Source organism: Periplaneta americana, chromosome 2 (genome assembly GCF_040183065.1).
Source record: "Periplaneta americana isolate PAMFEO1 chromosome 2, P.americana_PAMFEO1_priV1, whole genome shotgun sequence".
Lineage (NCBI taxonomy): Eukaryota > Metazoa > Arthropoda > Insecta > Blattodea > Blattidae > Periplaneta > Periplaneta americana.
The window spans coordinates 188481204-188506221 of record NC_091118.1 but is presented as its reverse complement, the minus strand read 5'-3'; the positions used below and the strand labels follow the sequence as shown (position 1 = coordinate 188506221).

Genomic DNA, 25018 nt, shown 5'->3' with positions numbered 1-25018 from the left:
CTTGTCAATCTAATTGTAATAAAAGACCAGTGCTTGTCGGTCTAATTGTAATAAAAGATCAGTGCTTGTCAGTCTAATTGTAATAAAAGACGAGTGCTTGTCAGTCTAATTGTAATAAAATATCAGTGCTTGTCAGTCTAATTGTAATAAAAGATCAGTGCTTGTCAGTCTAATTGTAATAAAAGATCAGTGCTTGTCAGTCTAATTGTAATAAAATATCAGTGCTTGTCAATCTAATTGTAATAAAAGATCAGTGCTTGTCAGTCTAATTGTAATAAAAGATCAGTGCTTGTCAGTCTAATTGTAATAAAATATCAGTTCTTGTCAGTCTAATTGTAATAAAAGATCAGTGCTTGTCAGTCTAATTGTAATAAAAGACGAGTGCTTGTCAGTCTAATTGTAATAAAAGATCAGTGCTTATCAGTCTAATTGTAATAAAAGGTCAGTGCTTGCCAGTCTAATTGTAATAAAAGATCAGTGCTTGCCAGTCTAATTGTAATAAAAGATCAGTGCTTGTCAGTCTAATTGTAATAAAAGATCAGTGCTTGTCAGTCTAATTGTAATAAAATATCAGTGCTTATCAGTCTAATTGTAATAAAAGATCAGTGCTTGTCAGTCTAATTGTAATAAAATATCAGTGCTTGTCAGTCTAATTGTAATAAAAGATCAGTGCTTGCCAATCCAATTGTAATAAAAGATCAGTGCTTGCCAGTCTAATTGTAATAAAAGATCAGTGCTTGCCAATCCAATTGTAATAAAAGATCAGTGCTTGCCAGTCTAATTGTAATAAAAGATCAGTGCTTGCCAGTCTAATTGTAATAAAAGATCAGTGCTTGCCAGTCTAATTGTAATAAAAGCTCAGTAATTGTAATAAAAGATCAGTGCTTGCCAGTCTAATTGCAATAAAAGATCAGTACTTGCCAGTCTAATTGTAAGCTTTCCTTTGAAATTTTCTACAATTAAACATCTTACTTATGTAGACACCATAAGACGATGGATTCAGTCCGTGAAAATTGATGGTGAAGGTGATAATGGTAATGGTGTTAGTGGTCATTGACAAAGGCCAATAAGAAGAACCCTGACATTGCAGGACTCAGAAGGGATTCACGAAACAAACACTGAATAATATCTTCCCAGAAAACTGCGGTTTTACGGTTGCTGATAAGCGTACTGCACATAATGTTGTATAAATATTTGAGTATACTCGTACTTACAATAGAAATCTTGTTTGTTTTTCATAAGGATCGTCGGAAAGAGTGAAACATAACATCACGCCCTGTGTATAATTGTTGACATAACTACATTATGTCATTACAACCTTAAAAGGGATGGGAAATAAAAATGAAAGCACCCTGAGGGAAATCCCCCAATAACACTGACAAGCAGACAAGGGGAATACACAGGACTCTGCTGTTTCAAACTATAACAGAAAAAATATCAGAGTAGAGAAAGATACTGTTTATGACTGGAAACTGAAATAGTAACAAACATTATATTCATTTTCAAACAAACTTTAATTGTGTCGTATTTAAAAACTATGGGGAAAATTTCAATGAATAATTTTGTGTAACTATATAGACCTATTATTAATGTTGATAATTCGATAAATAAACAGCCATTGGTAGCAGCTAAATGACGTAATCCACCACTGACACACTTTGTGATTTGTATAGTCCGACCATCGGATCTGTGCCCCCGTAAATTATGCGAACTGAACCTTTTCAGCCTCGGCAATTCATTTCTCCCCCTGTATTCCTATTTTTCTCTTTTCTATCTCTCTCTATTTCTCTCCCCCACTACTCACAATTTTGAGCCTTCTTACGGGACAGTTTATTTGCACTTGCAGTCCAGTGTTGTCAACTCAACATGAATACTGTAGCACGGAGTGGCGAAAGAAATATTATTAAGCAAGTAATAGCATTTTGCATAAGTCAATCAGCGTCATTAGGCCTACTTAAATTAAATTATAAATAACTAATAATTAACCTTAAAGTATTATAAGCAATATTCAAGAGACATGATACTGTTTGACGGAAGTTTGGCAACATCCCTATTCGGCAAGGTTCGTGGCCTGCTGTTTGACGTAGTGGGAGAGAAACGGGTGGAATGGGGTGAGTAGAGGCGTTAACTTTTCCAAGAACGACGACAGCGTTGAAGGGGCTTAGATCCGATGGTCCGGCAATATCAGCTACCTCTCCATCCCCACTCCTCAAACCTAGACTGAAGTGTTGCGGGCTGCATCCAGCAGTAATTTGGCGCTACCTATTGCTTTGGACACGCCTGCGTCTATGCTATAGTGTTGTACCGAACTATAAAATGAAAGTAGATTGATTCTGTTGTTTATTATTAAGAATTCGTTCCTTTTTCTGTATATATATTTTTTCATTTTTAAAAGATTTTAGGGGATTTTTATCAGTATATTGAGGAGTTGCGATGTCACTGGTTGACAACACTGCACCCAACACGAATTTTGTCGTTCCGGCAAGCCTACAGATCATCTGACCGGCAGGGTCTTTGCAAATCGGACCCTGCAGATTGGGTCGTGTGTAACCGCTTTCAATTATTCAGGATGGTTGGTTACATTATACATAAAATACTGTATAATTATGTATTTTACATCTATTTCACAATAGAATTGGCGTAAACGTCTTCAATATTAAGCTTCACACTATCTTGAAAATTTTATTATTTTTACTGAATAAAATTAGTGAAATTCTTGGGTGAAGACAAGAATGAATTTCTATCATTATGCAACAAAATATATTATGAGAAAGGTGACTAGCCTGAATATTTTACGGAGATTGTTCTTCCAATACCGAAGAAAAATAATGCCGAGAAATGTAACGAGTTCAGGACTATCAGCCTGATATTACACTCGGCGAAGATTCTTCTGCGAATACTGAATCGACGTTTATATTGTAAGATGGAAGTACAGTTGGAAGAAGAGCAGTTTGGCTTCAGGCAGGCAAAAGGTACGAGAGATGCAACTGGACTGCTACGAACAATCGACGAAAGATACCTAGAGAAAAATAAATAAGTGTAAATAGTATTTGTGGATCTACGAAAGGTGTTTGACAGAGTGGATTGGAATAAACTGATGGGGATCCTAAAGAAAATTAGCGTGGATTGAAAAGAGAGAATACTGTTCAGTAACCTTTATATGAAACGAGTCAAAGTCAGGATAGGAGAAGAAATGTCAGAAGGAAGTGAAATAGAGAGAGGAGTACGTCAAGGATGCACTTTATCACCTACCCTGTTCAACATCTACTCGGAGGAATTAGTGAAGAACTGTTTTCAGAACATGGGAGGAGTGATAGTAGGAGGAAGAATAAAGTGCATAAGATTTGCTGATGATATGGCGTTGTTAGCAGAAGAGGAGATAATACTAAGGGATATACTACTGAAGCTAAATGACAGCTGTGAGCAGTATGGGATGAAGATAAATGCCAACAACACGAAGACCACGGTCATAAGAAAAAAATAAAGAAGGTAAACTTGTGAATTCTAAATGAGGCAATAGAGCAACTGGACAGCTTCAAATATGTGAAGTGTACATATAGTTCCGTCGCTCTAATTTCCGCAGCCAATCACGTTGCAGGTCGGCTACATTTAAACGTGTGCGTCTTGTGATTCGCTGATGAAGACGTTATGCATTTCCTAAGGCTCGATAAACACTTAATATAATCGCCCGCCATTTTGGCTCTTTCGTTGGCGTTCGCAGAAAGCACACGAGGACGTCATTTGCCGCTCAATTATTTGCTGAATTACAATGCGTTTGATTTATTATCATAGGAGCTACGACATGATAATATGGCAAATAGATTCCTCGTCTGGTAGCTCGGCAACGATAGAACAAAAATGGCGAACGATACTACCTACCTAGACTTTATAGAGCCTTCATTTCCTAAGACGTAAGCAAAGAGGAGGAGTCACGCCGGGAATAACAGCGTCGTGACTATATAAGCAGTAACATGAGCTGCTGCCAGGAAGTCAAAAGGAGGATAGCAATAGCAAAGGAAGCTTTTAATAGAAAGAGGAGCATCTTCTGCGGACCTCTGGAGAAAGAACTAAGGAAGAGACTAGAGAAGTGCTTTGTGTGGAGTGTGGCATTGTATGGGGCAGAAGTATGAACATTACGACGAAGTGAGGAGAAGCGAATAGAAGCATTTGATGTGTGGATATGGAGAAGGATGGAGTGTGTGAAATGGACGGACAGAATAAGAAATAAAGCTAAGTTGGAAAGTGTGGGTGAAGAAATAATGATGTTGAAACTGATCACGAGAGGAAAAGTAATTGGCTGGGTCACTGGTTGAGAAGAAACTGCCTATTGAAGTAGGTACTGGAAGGAATGGTGAACGGGAGAAGAGGTCAGGGCAGATGAAGATATCAGATGATAGACGACATTAAGATATATGGATCATATGCGGAGACTAAGAGGAAGGTAGAAAATAGGAAAGACTGGATAATTCTAGGTTTGCCCTTGGGCAGACTAAATAAAAAAGGTGATATTGTCAAATTAAAATAGTACATTATGCAACGAGCCTATAATGGTAGTAATTAAGACGCGAGTATGTTTGTTTATGAAACGAGCGCAAGCGTCTTAATTACGATTATAGGCAAGTTTCATACGACTTTTTATGCTCGACCATATTTCTAACTTGAAATTATTCATAAGTACCGGTATTCATGTTATGGTTATCTAAGTGAAGAGCGGAACTGACCTTCTAAATTGTGAGATGTGCGCAGACGCGAAAGTATTGATTTTTTCCGAGGGACGAATGTCATTGACCTTGATATAATCTAGAGAATAACATGAACATTAATATTTATATAACCTGGAAATTGATTTAGAATTGAAAAAACGACATGACAAATTGAATTTATTTGAATATTATTTACAATTAACGAATTTATTATAGTAACAGAACATAACCTTCTGCGACAGTATTGGATTTCCAGCCTCCGTGACATTTCGCTAATTGTCTTTCGATTGCATATCCGAGAATAATCGATACTTGCGGTTTTATAATGGTACAATGGTGATTTCTCATTGGCTGAGCAACTGAACTATAATGAATAGGTGTACTTTAGTGAGGTGCATTAAAGGGCTGCTACCAAGTGTATAATTACTACATTTCGGCATGGTCGAGCATAAATTATAATATACTACATTCTGTAATTCATTGCGTGATTCTTCACGTGTATGAGACAGGCAGACTGTTCAAGCAGATCAAGGCCCACATCATATGCAGAAGGGTCTACAACTCAAGAGGACTTGTCGTAATTACAATTCCTGATGTTAATTGAGTGCAATAAAAGTCCACAGTTGTCATCGCCAGGCTTGTTTCAACGTGCAACAAACAATATGTGAAGTCCATTTTGTGTTGTGCAGTAGTATAAAAGATATGTCCACTTCCTCAAGCTTTTTAGAGAGAGCTGTATGATTTATTCCAGTTCTGATGAGCGACAGAGATGCTTGGGAGGAAAAGGCAGTGTAAACATTATCTCTTTCCATTAATGACATTCCTACAGAGTCGTTAACCTGCGTCAGTGTATTTTCTTATACTTTTTGTCTAAAATGACGCTATTTTCTTCAAGAGTAGTCCACAGCAGTTCGATTAATTAAAATGTATATGTCTGATGATTTTCCAATTCACTGCGGGCTAAACCAAGGAGAAGCACTATCGTCTGTACATTTTAATTTTGCTCTAGAATATGCCATTACGAAAATTCCAGGAAAACAGGGAGGGTTTAGAATTGAACGGATTACATCAGCTGTTTCTTTATGCAGATGACGTGAATATGTTAGGAGAAAATCAACAAACTATTAGGCAAAACATGGGAATTTTACTTGAAGCAAATAATGAGCTAGATTTGGAAATAAATCCCGAAAAAACAAAGTGGGTAGGTTCTGTCTCGTGACCAGAACATAGTACGAAATGGAAATATAAAAATTCGAAATTTATTCTTTGAAAAGGTGGAAAAATTCAAATATCTTGGAGCAACACTAACATATATGTAAATGACACTTGAGGAAATTAAACCCAGAATAAATATGGGAAATGCCTATTATTATTCGGTCGAGAAGTTTTTGTCATCCAGTCTGCTTCCAAAAATACTGAAAGTTAGAATTTATAAAACAGTTATATTACCGGTTGTTCTGTATTGTTGTGCAACTTGGACTCTCACTTTGAGAGAGGAACAGAGATTAAGGGTGTTCGAGAATAAGGTGCTTAGGAAAATATTTGGGGCTTAAAGAAATGGAGTTACAGGAGAATGGAGAAAGTCACACAATGCAGAACTGCACGCATTGTATTCTTCATGTAACTTAATTAAGAACATTAAATCCAGACGTTTGAGATGGGCAGGACATGTAGCACGTATGGGCGAATCCAGAAATGTATATTAGAGTGTTAGTTGGAAGGCCTAAGGGAAAAAGATCTTTGGGGAGGCGGAGACGTAGATGGGAGGATAATACTAAAATGGATTTGAGGGAGATGGGATATGATGGTAGGGATTAGATTAATCTTCTGTCAGTGAAGCTTTGTAGTTTATAATGGCAGTGCAAAGTATTTGAATAGTGAAATGTTTTGAAGTGTTAGTGAAATCAGGATAGAATAAGTGAAATGTGTCATAGTTCCAGTGCAGTGAATGATTTGTCAGCGAAATGAATGTAGTGCTGAAAGGTACTTGTGCAGGTATGAACATATCATACTCGTGGGTTTTAGTTCGAACTTAGGGTTAAGATACAAATTACATTTACTTCAAATGTTATTTTAAGTGATCGTGCTTCATTTAATTTAGGATGCTACCTGTTGTTGTTGTCGTTATTATTATTATTATTATTACTTACTTACTTACTGACTTTTAAGGAACCCGAAGGTTCATTGCCGCCATCACATAAGCCCGCCATCGGTCCCTATCCTGAGCAAGATTAATCCAGTCTCTATCATCATATCCCACCTCCCTCAAATCCATTTTAATATTATCTTCCCATCTACGTCTCGGCCTCCCTAAAGGTCTTTTTCCCTCAGGCCTCCCAACTAACACTCTATATGCATTTCTGGATTCGCCCATACGTGCTACATGCCCTGCCCATCTCAAACGTCTGGATTTAATGTTCCTTATTATGTCAGGTGAAGAATACAATGCGTGCAGTTCTGTGTTGTGTAACTTTCTCCATTCTCCTGTAACTTCATCCCTCTTATTCCCAAATATTTTCCTAAGCACCTTATTCTCAAACACCCTTAACCTATGTTCCTCTCTCAAAGTGAGAGTCCAAGTTTCACAACCATACAGAACAACCGGTAATATAACTGTTTTATAAATTCTAACTTTCAGATTTTTCGACAGCAGACTAGATGATAAAAGCTTCTCAACCGAATAATAACAGGCATTTCCCACATTTGTTCTGTGTTTAATTTCTTCCCGAGTATCATTTATATTTGTTACTGTTGCTCCAAGATATTTGAACTTCTCCACCTCTTCAAAAGATAAATTTCCAGTTTTTAAATTTCCATTTCGTACAATATTCTCGTCACGATACATAATCATATAGGCCTACTTTGTCTTTTCGGGATTTACTTCCAAACCTATCTCTTTACTTGCTTCCAGTAAAATTCCCGTATTTTCCCTAATCGTTTGTGGATTTTCTCCATTATTATTATTATTATTATTATTATTATTATTATCATCATCATCATTATTATTATTATTATTATTAATTGTATTTTTATTAATTGTGTTTATTATTGTCATAATTGAGTGTAATTAGTTACCACTGCTACCGGGTATATACACATTTGCAGTGTGAATACATACATACATATATACATACATATCCAATAATTGAAAATATAAAGAGAGAATTGAAAAAATTGGAGAGACAGCAATGGACAGTTCTCTTTAGGTGGGTGAAGGCCCATGTCGGAATAGTAGGGAATGAGATAGCTGACCGTCTTGCCAAACAAGCCGCCATAGAAGATGAAGGGGAAATAGCTTATAACAAAATACCGAGAGATACCATAGTAACAGAAGAGAGAGAAAAGACCTTAAGAAAATGGCAAGAGCAGTGGACTATCTCAACTAAGGGCGCAATAACGAAATCATTCTTCCCATCAATTAAAGATAGATTGAAGATAAATTTACCTGTCGGGGCAGAATTTACTTCTATTGTGACAGGTCACGGCTTCACAAGATCGTACCTTCACAGATTCAAGATTATTCCAACTCCAACGTGCCCTTGCAGACTAAAAGAAGAACAGACAGTCAACCATATTCTACTAAGATGTGCCACACTGATAAAAGAAAGAAGAATCCTACGAGCTAGTATAATACGCACAGGTCAAACCTGGCCTCCACCTTTTGATCAGTTCACAACAGCATACCTCAAAAGCTTCAGAAAATTTATAAAATCCATAGAATTTGGCAAAATGTAACAGAATTGAAATTAGAAGTAATATTAACAATGATGGTAACCTAAAATATATAGAAGTACAATTAGGCAACACTTGTATCTATAAGAATTTCAACATCGCAATCAAAATTGTAAATATCTTGTTCTCATAAATTATGTAACTAATTATTGTAATATTTTATGTAAAGCATGTAGTATTACTCCAATGTAATGGAGCATGCTGATATACAAAAAAAAAAAAAAAAAAAAAAAAAAAATATATATATATATATATATATATATATATATATATACATACATACATACATACATACATACATAACATGCCAAACGTCTCAATACACCGACCTTATTCTCCCCCAAAACATCTGCTGTTAAAATATGATACCGGCAGGCTTATCTGCTGAGACCTGTTGGTTACTATAGTAACAATCATGTACTGATAGCTGTGACGAACGACGCGTTTTATTATTGCGAAAGCTCGCTTCACATCACCCGATTTAAAATCATTTCCGTCCGATCTGGTTAGGTGTGGCAGATAAGAATGGTTCGTAGGACCGGCGACAGTGACGCGCTACAGTCCGCGACAGATAATGTAGCACATTCACAGTTCCCGTTTTTGCTGTGTTCCTCTCCGGAAGGTATACAATGTAAATATATGTCAAGTACTTTGGTATTGGAGCCAGGCCTTGGGATGTGGATTTATCCAGGCACTGATAACATCCGAATTAACGACATAATGCTCACTGGCACCTCAGACATGTCAAGTAATGGGAACCTCAACTCAAAATTAATGAAATTGTTGCATGTATATAAACAAATATGCATGCCACGTCCTAAGCCGATGCTGGCCTTCTGTGCTCGAGGTTGCGGGTTCGATCCCGGTCCAGGTCGATAGTATTTAGGGGAGAGTTGGGTAGTATCGGACATCGGGTAATATCGGACAGAGTGCCCACACCTGTGGAGTAACGGTCAGCGCGTCTGGTCGTGAAACCAGGTGACCCGGGTTCAAATCCCGGTCGGGGCAAGTTACCTGGTTGAGGTTTTTTCAGGGGTTTTCTCTCAACACAATACGAGCAAATGCTGGGTAACTTTCGGTGTTGGACCCCGGACTCATTTTACCGGCATTATCACCTTCATATCATTAGACGCTAAATAACCTGAGATGTTGATACATCTCATGTTATTCAGGTACTATTATCTGGTGGTAGATGAAAGAAACTCACTGTCCGATATTACCCGATGTCCGATACTATCCAACTTTCCCCTAAGTGTGCTTAAATGCGACAGGCTCATGTCAGTAGATTTACTGACATGTAAAAGAACTCCAGCGGGACAAAATTCCGGCACACCAGCGACGCTGATATAACCTCGGCAGTTGCGAGCGTCGTTAAATGAAACATAATTTATTATTATTATTATTATTATTATTATTATTATTATTATTATTATTATTATTATTGTCCTAACACACAGAGTACCGATATATCTAACTACTGTAAATCTAACTTAAACGTACGGAAAACACAAACACACAAGTTATACGCATCAAGGAACAAGTCATTACCGAAGAAAATCCCTTCACAGAGTTTGAAATGGAACCCACGACTTTCTGGTTAGTAGTCAGCATAGCTAACACGACACCAAGAGGTTGGTACAAGGATTCTAAACAGATCCAGTTGCGGTAAACTGAACATTTTTAAACATAAAATTTTGGGGAGAAAAATGCGTCTGCTCCGGACTCAATCATATTAAAATGTACGAAATTAAACAGTCTTTAAAACAAGTTATTATTTGTACCAGTATTTCATTGAAGAAATTGAAGTTCGACGAATCTAAGGGCTCTGCCACGTTACCAGAGCTTCAGAAGAAACGATTTTTCCCTCTTCTACCTCGAAATATAGACGTTTTCTGTCAAAAACTATTTACAATTAGTCTAAGTAGGAGAAGAAATGTCTGAAGGAAGTGAAATAGGACAAGGAGTACGTCAAGGATGCCCTTTATCACTTACCCTGTTCAACATCTATTTGGAGGATTTAGTGAAGAACTGTTTTCAGAACATGGAAGGAGTGATAATAGGAGGAAGAAGAATAAGCTGATGATATCGAATTGTTAGCAGAAGAGATGATACTAAGAAATATGCTACTGGAGCTAAATGACAGCTGTGAGGAGTATGGGATGAAGATGTAAACAAGACGAAGACCATGGTCATGGGAAGAAAAATAAAGGAGGTAAACTTGCGAATTCTAAATGAAGCATTAGAGCAATTTGACAGCTTCAAATATTTGGGGTGTACTATAAGCAGCAACAAGAGCTGCTGCCAGGAAGTCAAAAGGATAGCAATGGCCAAGGAAGCTTTTAATAGCAAAAAGAGCACCTTCTGTGGACCTCTGGAAAAAGAACTAACGAAGAGACTAGTGAAGTGCTTTGTGTGGAATTGTATGGGGCAGAAACGTGGACATTACGACGAAGTGAAGAGAAAAGACTAAAAGCATTCGAATGTGGATATGGAGAAGGTTGGAGCGTGTGAAATGGACACACAGAATAAGAAACAAACTGTGTTGAAAAGAGTGGCAGGCAGCAATGCAAGTAGTCGCCCGAGTGTGAACTGCGCTCGTCAACGTAGTACGTGTAATAGTAATAAATGAAAATCTTCAACAATGCATCGAGTTCGCAGTTCTTTGTGAATTTTCATGGAATGCTCTGTCCATTATTCCAAGCAGTGTTTCAGGTCTGTCGATTTTTCGCATTCTTGGCTACTTTTTGTTTCGGAAATAGCCTGTGAAAGTGGTTTGGTGACTGGCGATTCAATTTGACTAGTAAAAATATACAGTAAGTTGTCGATCATATGGCTACTTTTAAAAAGAAGTTGCACATCTAATATGTTTAATCTATTGTTTTCGCTGAATGTATTGTGATTTGTGGTATGATTTTGATCAGTGGTCTTCGGAATCATAATGAATCTTAGAAAATTTCCGCAAGATTGGGAAGCAGAGCTATGGGCGAAAGGCATATATTATATTTTTAAAGTGTCTACTTTTAATTGTTAGTTTAATATCCCACTTCATAAATGCACTTCCAATATAGTTTAATGTTTTAACATATAGTAGTCTACGTAATGTTTTGAAAGCAATTTTTCGACTTGCATTTTTGTGAAGATCTCGAGTTAACATGACACATACGCGCATATACAGTTTTTTCTCGAATATCCTGCGCATTTTTTTTTTTCTAAATATACAAAAGTAAAGAAATACGAGAGCGCGACTTATTCGAAATGAAGCTGAGAACATTGCCCGATTTTCTTCCCGCGCAATTCCTAAGGTGATAGCCATTTCTTCCCGCTCTGGTATTTCAATTGCTAACATTATTAAGTGGCGTTTGAATTAGCAGTACATGTGTTAGAATCAAGTTCAAGTGTGATAAATGTATAGTTTGTGCGTCTTATACAGGGTGTTAAAAAAAAGTATACAATATTTTAGGAGGTGCTAGTATGCATCAAAACAAGAAAAAATGTCTAATAAACATGGGTCCTTCAAGACATTCTTTCTGAGATCTGAACACTTGTTCATAGGAGGTGCTCAATGTGACGTCCATTCATGGCAATGCATTCCTCTGCCCTTCAGCGTAAGGAATCACGCACTCTTTGATACTGACCTGGTTGTTCTTGATAACCAAAATTCTAGGAGATTTAGATTTGAGGAACCAGCAGGCCAAGTATGGGGCCTCCCCAATCAATCCAGCGGTCCTGAAATGTCAGCGTCAGGTGTTCACGCTCATTGCGGAAAAAAATGTGCTGGTGTGCCATCATGAATGAATTACATTTGTAGTCTTTGCTGACAAGGCACTTACTCCAGTAAGGTAGGCAATACGTTAATAAGAAAATCTGATAACCAGCCCCAGTTAATCTCTGTGGTAGCACGTATGGCCCTTAATCTATCGCCAAGAACACCTGCCTCATACGTTGATTGAGAATCGGTGCTGATGCCTTGCTTCTTCAACTGCACGAGGATTTTCTTCAGCCCACACATGCTGATTACGAAAATTCACAACACCATCTCTGTTGAACCCTGCTCATATTCGCAATCAAACTTTTCTTTTTAGTATTTCTTGCGATGTATCAGTATTTCATGCCAGGGGTGTGAACTACGGTATGATTATCTGGTAGCCTGCTGTATTGTAGGACAGAAAAATGCATTGCCATAAATGGACGTCACATTGAACACCTCCTATGAATTAGTGTCCAAATTTCAGAAAGTATGTGTTGTAGGAAACATGTTTATTAGATTTTTTTTTGTTTTGTTGCATACTATCACCTCCTAATAATAATGAATACTTTTTAACACCCTGTATTTCAATGGATTTGTGATGCATGGGCACGCATACCGTTCCGTCTCGAAAAGAGCTTCAAAAATGTTGCATCTCCAATCAGCTGGAAGGAACAGAGGACGTTTCTGTATGGCCTATTCCATATGAAATCGATGAGTAAAAAACCTCGTATTTTTTAATACTCTAATTTTTCCCCCTATTTATACAAGCTGCTGAGGAGAGTGCATTTTCAAAAATATACTATCGAAAGTCAAACGGTTTTCGTATCATTGAGCGACAAATTTAGCGTATTTTATAAAAACAAGCCTCTTTCAGCACTCAGAACTCTGGAACCATTTACTGCAGAACATTGAACGAGAGCTCATTTTGAAGCTGACATTTGGTAGGTTATGTTAAGAAGTAATACTTATTTTTATTGTATACAGAGAGACAGATAATCTGATTTTACTTACTTTTAGACTTTTTGCCCATTTGTAAAAATGTAAAAAATATTGAGAAAAAAACCTTGCATTATTAAGAGGGATTCGGCATTGTTTGCTTAGTGGCTCGGCAATAAGCTTTGAGGGTATTAAATAAATTATTTTCACACGCCTAGACTTCAACGGCGCAGTACCCCACGCACTGGCCGAGAACTTGAAGATAAGCGAGCATTGGACGTCATTTTACTCCTGTGTTCATGAAAACTTGTGATAAAGCTAGCCCAGTCATGACTGCTAGACGACACATCACGTGTTTGTCTCCTGGCCTTTGCTTGTCTCGACTACCTACAGTCAGCTGGTTAGTTCACGCGCGTACTATTCATTTTCTTTATTTTATATTTTCAATACTTTCTTATCAACGTTGCACCAGTAAAAAATAAGTGTTTATTTGTACTCTCAATGTGGAATCTAACCATATATTTTAAAAATATTTTTTCGTGGGCAAAGGCGTCTTAATGAAGAAAAATCTAAATTTCTCCATTTCCATAAAAAGTAAGAAAAACAATATAAACTTTAATTTCTCAGCACCAAAATAAACCATGATTTTGATCATTGGGTGAAAGGGTTTCGGAGCCACAACAGTTTAAAGTTGCTAATTTTATGAAAATACGATAAATTTAAATATTTTTAATTTAAACACTATGAAGTTCTCATGCCTCAAACTTTGCACAAAGCATTGTATCACAGTTGTCAACGGACAGAAAAAGTTGCATTGTATTTAAAAATTGCAAGGTCAATTTTCTCTCTATTTCGGTCGATTTGAGATGGAATAGCCTGTATGGAGAAGTGACGACTTGGTGACACTGAAAACCTCGTGATTCCCTTCCTTACATTACTTTTCATTCACGCACGACGCATTTAGTATACATAGTAAGGCAGTAGCCTATTTGGGGCGGGTTTGGTGTGCATACAGCGCTCTCCTTGTGATCACATCAAATTTTCACTACTCCATACTATAAATCTCAGCCATTTTCAAGGTATTTCAGAAATGTTTTCTAGTGGCATGTAATAAAGAATCTTCGCCATCATCAGTTCCCAAGAGTATTATACGATCTTCTCGAATCACCCAGTATGCATGTCTGCTTTCATCCGGCAATTTTACGCAAGTTGGTGTCTAAAAATATACGGGAACTTTACAACTTCTATTTCGATCATTGACCCTTTGCGTATGGATGGGAGAAAAAACAAAACATTCCGCTTTTCTGTCGGGTAACGAAATCCTGTCCGCTGGAATTGTGACTCGAAACGTACCACTAGACCAGCGGTGACTAAAGCGGGTGTCATTACATCGTGTAATCACAGACATTCAAACGGGTACGAGGAGTTCCCGTACATTGCTGTGTTTCATTCACGTACTGAAGGCAAGCAGTGGCGATATCATGTCGCTCTGAAAACTCTGTCTCTACAAGCAGTAAGAGGTGGTTTCGTAAAGAATGTGAAGGAGAACTTTTTTGTTGTTCTGTCGGACAAAATGTAATAAACTATGTTTACTTTGCTCAACGGTTCAATTAGGAGTATACAGAAACATTAATTGGCACGCTGAATAATGTATTATTATTATTATTATTATTATTATTATTATTATTATTATATTGACCGCTAAGTATGTGTTTCTGTAATTCTTCTGTATGTGCATGAATATTGTTACTTTTAGATCTTCTCCCTTGAAGGATAAAATTATTAGGTTTTATCTCAATTTGAATCTTCTTAATCTTTAGATGAGGGTAATTAGTTATTCATTTAATAATAATATTGTAGAAAAAATTGATTCAATATTATGTGCCAACAAACTGTTAAACGCCAGGAATTGACATGTCTTAAATCATTGCCAGGAAGAGAAAGACGAGATAAATAAAGTAAGGAAGTCAGGTACCTAATGGTGTTTGAAATATCTCGTGCTCTAAAGCCTTTTAATAGAGTAGAATTTCTCAAAAGAGAAATGATTAAAATAGCTTAAATAACTTGTTCATAAGAAGTTTTTAATTTTGAAAAATTACGAATTTCTCGGCCAAGTATCGAGAGAAGAATTCAGAAAATTCCTAATTATATTCAAGAAAAAGTTAAAAAAGAAGCAAGAAAAATCGTATATTATTCACTGGCTCTTGATGACAGCAATGCCATTATTAATACAGCAAAGCTCGAGATTTTTATCCGCGGGATTGATCGAGATGTTAGTACAGGAACCACCACTGGTTGTAGTTTTCATGCCAAGTACCTTTCCTCCGTCTCCTTACTTCATAGGCTGTCTGTCGCATGTAATCACTAAGGAGCGGATTCCTATGTAATTAAATATTCTTTTTGCGTGTGATAAAACACAATTAACATAGTTAAAAATTCCGAACATGAAGTTTCAAGTTTAAAACCCGAATCTTATTTCACATAAAAAACATATTTTCACAAAAAAAATATGTAAATACATATTTTCAGGAAATCTATTATAAACACATAAATCTTGGGAGTTTTTTTTACTTAAATAATTTTTTACAAGAACTTTTAAATATTTTAAAACTAAATCAATTATATCACTCAGAAGTACGTTATCTTTTTTAAGAATTCTTGGTTGCTTCGTGTTTCTAAGCTCTGTGTGATGTATCCGTGATCCATTTTCGTAATAGTATCGCCTTAAGTTCTGAGAACTGCTAGGCAGCATATCAGTGTTATTATTAGAGAATAAATTAACATGGACAAGGAGGAGAGATCTTGCAACACATAATTAGGAACGTTTATTGTTGAAGATGATTTCATTCCACGCTTTGTGAAACACAACAGATAAGAGCTCGGGTATGAACATTATTTAATTTAAACAAATCTCTCGTCTCTCGCTCATGTCTATCAAGTAAGGTAATATATCTTGTGATTCCCTGTTATCGGGCTTCGTCAATCGATATCCTTCAAGATATACTGAAAGATTATTTAAAAAACGATTTGGCTTTCCTATTAGCAAATTTAAGCTTTTTGTGTGACACCATAAAAAAAACTCGAAACATCCAAAAACCTGTTGTCTGAAACAGGGAGGTGCGTGCCGTGGAAATTAAACTAGACTCGCTACCAGGTTCAGAAGCACAATTACTAAGGGACAAATTCCAGAATGTGTTTGGGAAAAATTGTGGATATAAAAAAATGTGTAAAGTTGCTCAAGTATTGGAGGGTGTGCCTGTAGGTGAAATTGACGGTGTATGTGTTTGTGACATTCCTCTCTTTAAATATGCACGTCTGACGTCCTGTGATGTGGAAAGATCGTTTTCACAGTATAAGTCGTCGTTCAGAGATAATCGGCATGCATTTGTGATGAGAATTTGGAGATGACCTTTGTTGTTCACTGCAATTCTCGGCCAACTACTAGCACTCAAGTGTGGTTGGTGAGTACCTAGTAACATTTTTTTTTTTTTTTTTTTTTTTTTTTTCCAAGCTGAGTAAGGTATTTTTGTCATATTTAGGCCCAATTGTATAAAACTCCCTGACTAAAGATCAACTTTGATCGAAGATCGAAAAGTAAACCGAATTCAGACACTTCTTCTATTGTATAAAACTTTTCTGCGATTAAATTACCTTGGTTCAAATGCAATCTAAATTCACGTGAAAAGGATTTGGCAACATCGCATAAACAGGTGAAATACGTGATGCGCGGACCATGTTATACAGGTTTGTTCAGTGTTGCCAATCTAGCTATTTTAACTCTTTTTCAACAACAATTTCTTTTAACTTTTATATTGCTTAAATAGGGATTTAGTGACCTTTTTAGCACCCCATAGTGACAAAATTTAATCTTTCTTTGTTGATAATGGGAAATCTAGCGGCTTTACAACTACTTTTTCGCGACATTCCGTATTACACTCTGTTGGAGACACTGGTTTTTTTTTTTTGCAATGTAAATAATGGCGGACAATAAGAAGAAGGTTGACTGTTCTCCAAGTTGTTATCATGTTATGGTGTTTGATACTGCTAAACATAATAAAGCTTTATAAAACGACAATTTTCGTTTAGTAATACAGTTAATTGAACATTTATGAATGTACCTATCATATCCATTAATAATTAATGGTTGTTATAAACATAATATAATTATAGGTTATGTTATTTGATACTGCTGAACACGATAGAGCCTTATAAAATATAAGAATGTTTGTGTATTAAGGCAAGAAATTGAAAGAAATATATATAAATGTACCTACCATATCTATTGATATTAATAATAACGGATATTTTATTTGCACAATCTGTCACTCGTATATTTCAAACAGAAAAGAATTAACTGAACTTGGATCATCTAACTTAATCGGAGAAATTTCTTCAGTCAAAGTTGACTTTAGTTTGAGACATATTAATCTCAGATTAGACTTTATACAACACAAAATTCCAAGTTCAGCTGAAACAAGGATCAATTTAACCTCTGATCTAAGATTAAATGGTTTATACAATCGGGCCTTAAATATAAAGTATATATATATATATATATATATATGTATATATTTAGCAAATATTTTCGTACTTTTCAGCACATAAAAAATAAATATATTTAAATTTTTTAGCTCATAAAAATCCGCTCCCTAGTAATCACTACAGTTCGACTTTTGGCCACCGCTGCAGTAGACTCACTAGAGGCCCCACTTAACTCGCTGATGTGAGCGTCAGGCTGTCATGTACCTGGGTGACGAGAGACACACAAATGTATTGCAAACGTCTCTGTTATCACCCGCGCGGACAAGAGACACTGACTCCGCTATTTATTACATTCTCAAATTATGATTGATTGGACACGATGATAATTATGTACTTGTACTGCAATCCCCGGGCGCTCGCCCGGCCGATGATGCAACGGTCTGCCTTATTTGTGCTTGTTTGCGCCACGACCCTTGTCCCCATGGAATGGAAATCAATTTCAGCTTGCACTGTCTTATTTAAATATAACTTTTTATGTTCTTTTAATCTCCCGATTAACAACCTTGTGATAACTGAATCGTGTTTATGTGCCATTATGTTATCTCCCATACATGGCTGAGTTACAAGAAAACATTATGTATGCAATCAATCGTCTAATTTCGGAGTAGTACAGTTTATTTAAAAAGTCAGGATAGGAGAAGAAATATATTTTCCCATGAAGTGTGAATTAAATTGTTTAAAATACTGACGATGAAATTGTCGGGACTGAAACAGTACTTACTCTTCTCCAACCAGGAGATAAACCGTGAAAGGAATGTGCTTACTATTGCGTCACCTATTGGAGCGAAGTAGATAGATAATATTAGAGTTATAACGTCAGTTTAAAAATCATGCGCTCTCCTGCATATGTTATTTCCTGCATGGAGGGATTAATAGACCCGGGGTGGTATTCATAGACATTTCGCAGCACGCGCTACGAGCGTACTAAGCTAGCCCCGGCTATCCACTGGTTACTAGTACGGAATTCAAATCATATCCTATCGCTAACACTGGTTTATGAATACGAAAAACGCTGATCATCCACCGAAATTCCGCGCTAAAAATGTCTATAAATACGGCCCCAGGAGATTAACCGTGATCTAATTTTGTAACTAGGGTAGTATAAAAATGTGTATATCAGTGTTATTGTTTGTGCTGTGAGAGCTAGCCAATAGAGATACGAGTACCCACGTGTGTGACCTTATGACATTTTATGACATCAACATTCATTCACAGCATCACCCCGCTCCCTCTCATTCCCTGGAGACTTTCTCGTGGTTGGACTACAGTAGTACTGACAACTTGTTACGAAAACACACAATAACTGTATATATTGTACTCTTCATCTGACATAATTAGGAACGTTAAATCCAGATATGTGAGATGGACAGGGCATGTAGCACGTATGGGTGAAACTAGAAATTCATCTAGAGTGTTAGAAGACCGGAGGAGAAAAGACCTTTGGGGGGCCCGAGACGTAGATGGGAGGATAATATTAAAATGGATTTGAGGGAGGTGGGATATGATGATAGAGACTGGATTAATCTTGCACAGGATAGGGACCGATGGCGGGCTTATGTGAGGCAGGCAATCAACCTCCAGTTTCCTTAAAAGCCATAAGTAACGATTCATCGATTAATCGAACTATCCATCCATCGACCAATCTGTCCATACATACATTCATCAATCGATCTATCTATCGAGCCATCGATCAATCGAACTACCCAAACATCAATCAATCGACCTAACTATCCATCCATCGATCAATCGATAAATCATCGATCAATCGATGTAACTATCCATTCCGGAGCCGGTTCCTTCAAATTATTCAAACCTGTAAAATTGTTCCGGAGCCGGTTCCTTGAAATTATTCAAACCTGCTTTACAGGGAGCTACTACCTGAAAGCCAGATTTGCATAATACATTCGTTAATAGATCTAATTTTCCATTCATCAATCAATCCATCCATCGACCAATCGATCCAGCTATCCACTCATCGATTAATCGATCCAAATATACATTCATCGATATATCGATCTAACTATCCATTCATCGATCATTTGACGTAACTATCCATCCATCGATCATCAGTCTATTTTTTAGTAGGTTATTTTACGACGCTTTCTCAACATCTTCGGTTATTTAGCTTCTGAATGAGATGAAGGTGATAAATGCCGGTGAAATGAGTCCGGGATCCAGCACTGAAAGTTACCCAGCATTTGCTCATATTGGGTTGAGGGAAAACCCCAGAAAAAACCTCAACCAGGTAACTTGCCCCGACCGTGAATCGAACCCGGGCCACCTGGTTTCGCGGCCAGACGCGCTGACCGTTACTCCACAGGTGTGGACATCATCGGTGTAACTATCCAGCAGCAAATGATCTATCCATTCATAGATCAATCGATTTAATTTTTCATTCATCGATCAGTCGATCCAACTATCCATCAATCGACCTAACTGTGCATTCATAAATCGATGTCTCCATTAATTCATTCATTCACCCATCATCGATCTTTAAACTATACAGCAAGTACTGTATATATCCATAACCCAAAACTAATGTTTACAGGTAAGATGCTAATTGTGATACGATAAAGAAAAGCAATAAGAAACGTTTTTTTTTTCCTAAACACGGGGCTCGAGTTTAATACAAAAGACTAGAAGGAGCCTTGAACGAAAGGGTTAACAAAGAACTCCTTGAATAACCATGAAATACAAATCATATGTAAAAAGAGAAAGAAAACAGCCTGGCACTACGGACTGAGGTCGTAGGGAACCATTGGCCTAGGCCCGCAGCAAGGAAAAAGTTATCCTTGAAAGGAGAAATTTATGTGGAAAAAAGTGGCTATCTGACCAGCAATGCCGTACAGAGAGACATTCAACGGTTTGCTAAATGCACGAAAACAGAAACAATTATACCTCGAAATTAAGGTGTATTTTGATGTTATGCTACAAACAGTTATCTCTATGCGTATAATAATCACTTAAAATAACTGTTTCTGTAAATTGGATAAAATAATTTATTTAAAAGTGATTTGAATGTTGAACTATATCAATGGTTTATTGATATTCCTTCCTTTTAATTAAACATTTTAATTTGTTTCGGCGGTTCATCCATGCGTTGACTTAATATGTTTACAAGGGATGGTAAATCCTTGGACATGCACTACTGTGCAGCCTCGGGCATAATTTCGATAATTTAGACAAATAAATGGAAATATTTCACAATATTGATAAATTGGCACTTACTAGTGTTAATTATTAAAGCACGTGTGGCTTACAGCTGTTTCGGTGTATACACCTCGTCAGAGCCTACTGGATCATAGCGTCATTTTGATATCGCTGCCTGTTTTAAGGGTGTGTTCGTGTGTGGTAATGTGGAGTCAAATAGTGAGTGTGTTCTGAAATTTATCTCATATTTCTTTATATAATAAGTAATTTTTCTAAGGCAAATGTTTTCCGTTGACACTAAGTGATCAGTCTCATTTTCCACCTAATCTATTTCTGTGGCCGGGAGGAAAAAGGTCTTAAGTCAATTTTTTGTGAAAATGAGATTTTCATATATTCTGAAAGCGGAAACAATTCTCTGCAATCTGGTCGAAAGGCTAAAGTCAAATAAGACTCCTGACTGGATTTACAGAGCGTTACCAAATGTCCCAAGTACTTTTTGAATCGAGAACACACAGAATAAAGGGCTTAAGAATATTTAATACTTTATTCCTTACATACCATCATATGTTTACTTTTCATGTTTCCCTATTAAAAAGATCTAACTTGTGTTTTAGTCATTTTATCACATACTGATGCCCTTTCCTTTTAAAACTTTAAGTACCAGGGTAAACAGTCCTATAATTGTTTAAGATCTATTTTACATTCCTAATACTTTACATTTCTCATTTATTTTGACATGAAAAATGTCTTATGTTTAAATAGTCCCTTCTACTCAGTTTGAATTCTAGTCTTAAAAGGGCTTAAGTGCGGCTATTTTTGGAAACAATCAAGAAAATTGTTAAATGAACAACATTATCTATTTTAGAAGAAATATAAATAAATAATATCCAAGAGAACCTCTTAATTAAAAAACTCTATAATTGACACCAATTTCAATCTTTTTACTGCTCTCCTGAAAAGTATAAAATGTTAACTTAACACCTTTTTCCTCCCGGCCACAGATTTAATAAAGGCACAAAAAATCACGAAGGAAATCATCTGACGATTATATGAGCGTCATTGTGTCATTTTGATGTTCAATAAATGATAAGCATAGGAACGCCATTTCGTAGCACTTTGTAAAATCTGTCGTAAACCTAAAAAAGGTAAGGGAGCTGTTCCAATGAGCCACGGTAATGTGTACCGTTTTACTATAAATTCGGTCCACGTAATCTTCGATCCCATTACATACAACATACGGGAGAAAAAAGAATAGGCCTACTTAAATTATTGAAAATAACCTTAAAATTGTAGCACATCACACTAAAGACACCACCATATGATTAATGCGAAAGATATAAATCCACCCAAACCGCCCAAAATATCTTCATTTCTTATACATATCCGACCAATGATTTTCTCAGATGTTTTCACATAAAACCACCACGTAACCCAGTTGTGCCACTATTATGTTGCACTACGTGGGAAAGCACTCATTTCTTCGGTAAATCTATTTGTGTACCTGTCTACCAAAAAGCGTGTAACTTATGTTTTTATGTGTAAGGCATATTAAAAACCTGAACAAATCAACCCTACCCTGTCACTGATCCTCGAATCTTACAGGGAGAGAAACGCATGATTTTCCGCGAGATACATAATTGGAGAGCAAGGGATTTATCCCGAGGGCTACAAAATGTACTAGATACTACTGCTACTACTACTATTAATAATAATAATAATAATAATAATAATAATAATAATAATAATAATAATAATATTATTATTATTATTATTATTATTATTATTATTATTATTGTCCCGCGCCGTAGCGCCGTGGTCTAAGTCATCCTGTCTAGGACTCGCGTTACGGAATGCGCGCTGGTTCGAGTCCTCATGGGGGAAGAACTTTTCTCATGAAATTTCGGCCAGTGTATGGGATCGGTGCCCACCCAGCATCGTGATGCACTTGGTGAGTTACGGTAGGTGGCGAAATCCGGTTACGCAAACCAGCTATAACGGCTGGGGGGCTCATCGTGCTAACCACACGATACCTCCGTTCTGGTTGGATGATCGTCCACCTCTGCTTCGGCATGTGGCCGTGAGGCCAGCAGCCGGCTGGTCCGTCTTGGCCCTTCGTGGGCTGTAGCGCCACGGATTATTATTATTATTATTACTATTATTATTATTATTATTATTATTATTATTATTATTATTATTATTATTACAGAAGAAGCACTTAAACTTGAACTTAATGTTATTGGTTTTATTTAGTCAGAGATATCTAGTTAATATTATTAATATTTTTGTTTTTTGTTTTCCTAAACTATAAATTTCCCTGAAATATAGGCAAAATTATAAACATTTTCCTTTTATTTTTTATTTTAAAATCGATAATTGAATTTCTCCGAAAAGTGAAAATTTCCTTCAACGTACCATCACTGCTTGAAATGCATTCCCTAATTGTATGTTGCAGCACTGCAAGCACATGAATTCATCCCATGGTCCTTGAATAATTCCCCTGGACCTTGCGTACGTTTATACTAACAGCGTTCCTTTCAGTTCAAGCATTTTCCACTGAAAAATTTGCTTTCTTTTGGTAGCACTCTTGTACAGAATTGCCCCAGAACACCCAGTTTTGTGGAATGAAGATAAATTTCCGCCCACGCCGAGTATAGAACCTGGTTGGGGAGAGCTGGCTGGCCTTCCGTTCCCTGAATGAAATACAACCGTGCCACACCACGCACATTATTATTATTATTATTATTATTATTATTATTATTATTATTATTATTATTATTATTATTATTATGGCGGTCGGGTAGCTCAGTTGGTAGAGCAGCTGGCTACGGACTGGAAGGTCCGGGGTTCGATCCCAGGTGGTGACAGGATTTTTTCTCGTTGCCAAACATTCAGAACGGCCCCAAGGTTCACTCAGCCTTCTATAAAATTGAGTACCGGGTCTTTCCCGGGGGTAAAAGGCGGTCAGAGCGTGGTGCCGACCACACCACCTCATTCTAGTGCCGAGGTCATGGAAAGCATGGGGCTCTACCTCCATGCCCCCCAAGTGCCTTCATGGCATGTTACGGGGATACCTTTATTATTATTATTATTATTATTATTATTATTATTATTATTATTATTACTACAGGGGGAGCACTTAAACTTGAACTTGATATTATTGGTTTTATTTCGTCAGAGATATCTAGTTAATATCATTAATATATTTTTTTCTAAATTATAAATTTCCCTGAAATATAGGCAAAATGATAAACATTTTCTTTTTCCTCTTTATTTTAAAATCGATAACTGAATTTCTTCCAAAAAGGAAAATTTCCTTCGACTTACCACCACTGTTTTAAATGCATTCTCTAATTGTACGTTACAGCACTGCAAACATATGAATTCATCCCATGGCCCTTGGAAGTCCCCAGGACCTTACGTACGTTTATACTAATAGCGGTCCATTCAGTTCAAGCATTTTCCACTGAAAAATATGCTTTCTTTTGGTAGCGCTCTTGTACAGAATTTCCCCAGAACACCCAGTCTCGTGGAATGGAGATAAATTTCCGTCCACGCCGAGTATAGAACCATGGACCACTTGGTTTGGAAGAGCTAGGTGGCTGGCCTTCCCTTCCCTGAATGAAATACAGTCGTACCACACCACGCAGAGCGGACCTACCTGTGAATTATTGATAATCCTTAGAGACAGAAGTCTCGCAATCCACACTTGGCCACACAAAAACTGTCACTTGAATCACACTGCCACACAAACCCAGTGAACCGGGCGAGCGGCCACTGTAACGAGAGTCTAAGGTCGTGCGTGCTCACCACTCAATCTTGCCGACTTCCCCACCCGCTCACTGCATCAATGAAGCCAGCGATTACAGCCAGGCACTCTAACTCGGCTATTCACCTAGACTGACTCCTGAGCAGCAACCAACCGCGGCTGTGATTTCGAAACCTAGCTCATGGGTCCCCACCCTCTCCGCCTTCCCCTTGCTCCGAACGTCGTTTATCTCTTTATTCAATTGTTGATTTTTTACGTATGTTTCCTCCTTGCAGGAAATGGGACTAACAACGATCATCTTCGGTCTATCTGTCACACTCGTGCAGGGTTGCCATACGTGCGACTATAGTCGTATGCATACGGGCTATTCCATATGAAATCGATCCTCTTTCACAATAGCCCTGCCAAGACTCTGGAATTCGTTACCTGCTAGCATCAGGG

General features: G+C 37.1%; 1 protein-coding gene across 4 annotated transcripts in view; it reads right to left on the bottom strand.

Moving 5' to 3' along the window:
* LOC138694949 (dentin sialophosphoprotein-like) overlaps positions 1–25018 on the bottom strand; it is a 245748-nt gene that overhangs the window by 47899 nt on the left and 172831 nt on the right. The window contains exon 1 of one of the 4 annotated variants that reach the window (XM_069819163.1): positions 24470–24704. The exons of the other annotated variants lie outside the window; for them this stretch is intronic. The gene's annotated coding sequence lies outside the window, so the exon portion shown is untranslated. Of the gene's footprint in view, positions 1–24469; positions 24705–25018 lie in introns of those variants that run through there. 4 annotated transcript variants of the gene reach the window in all.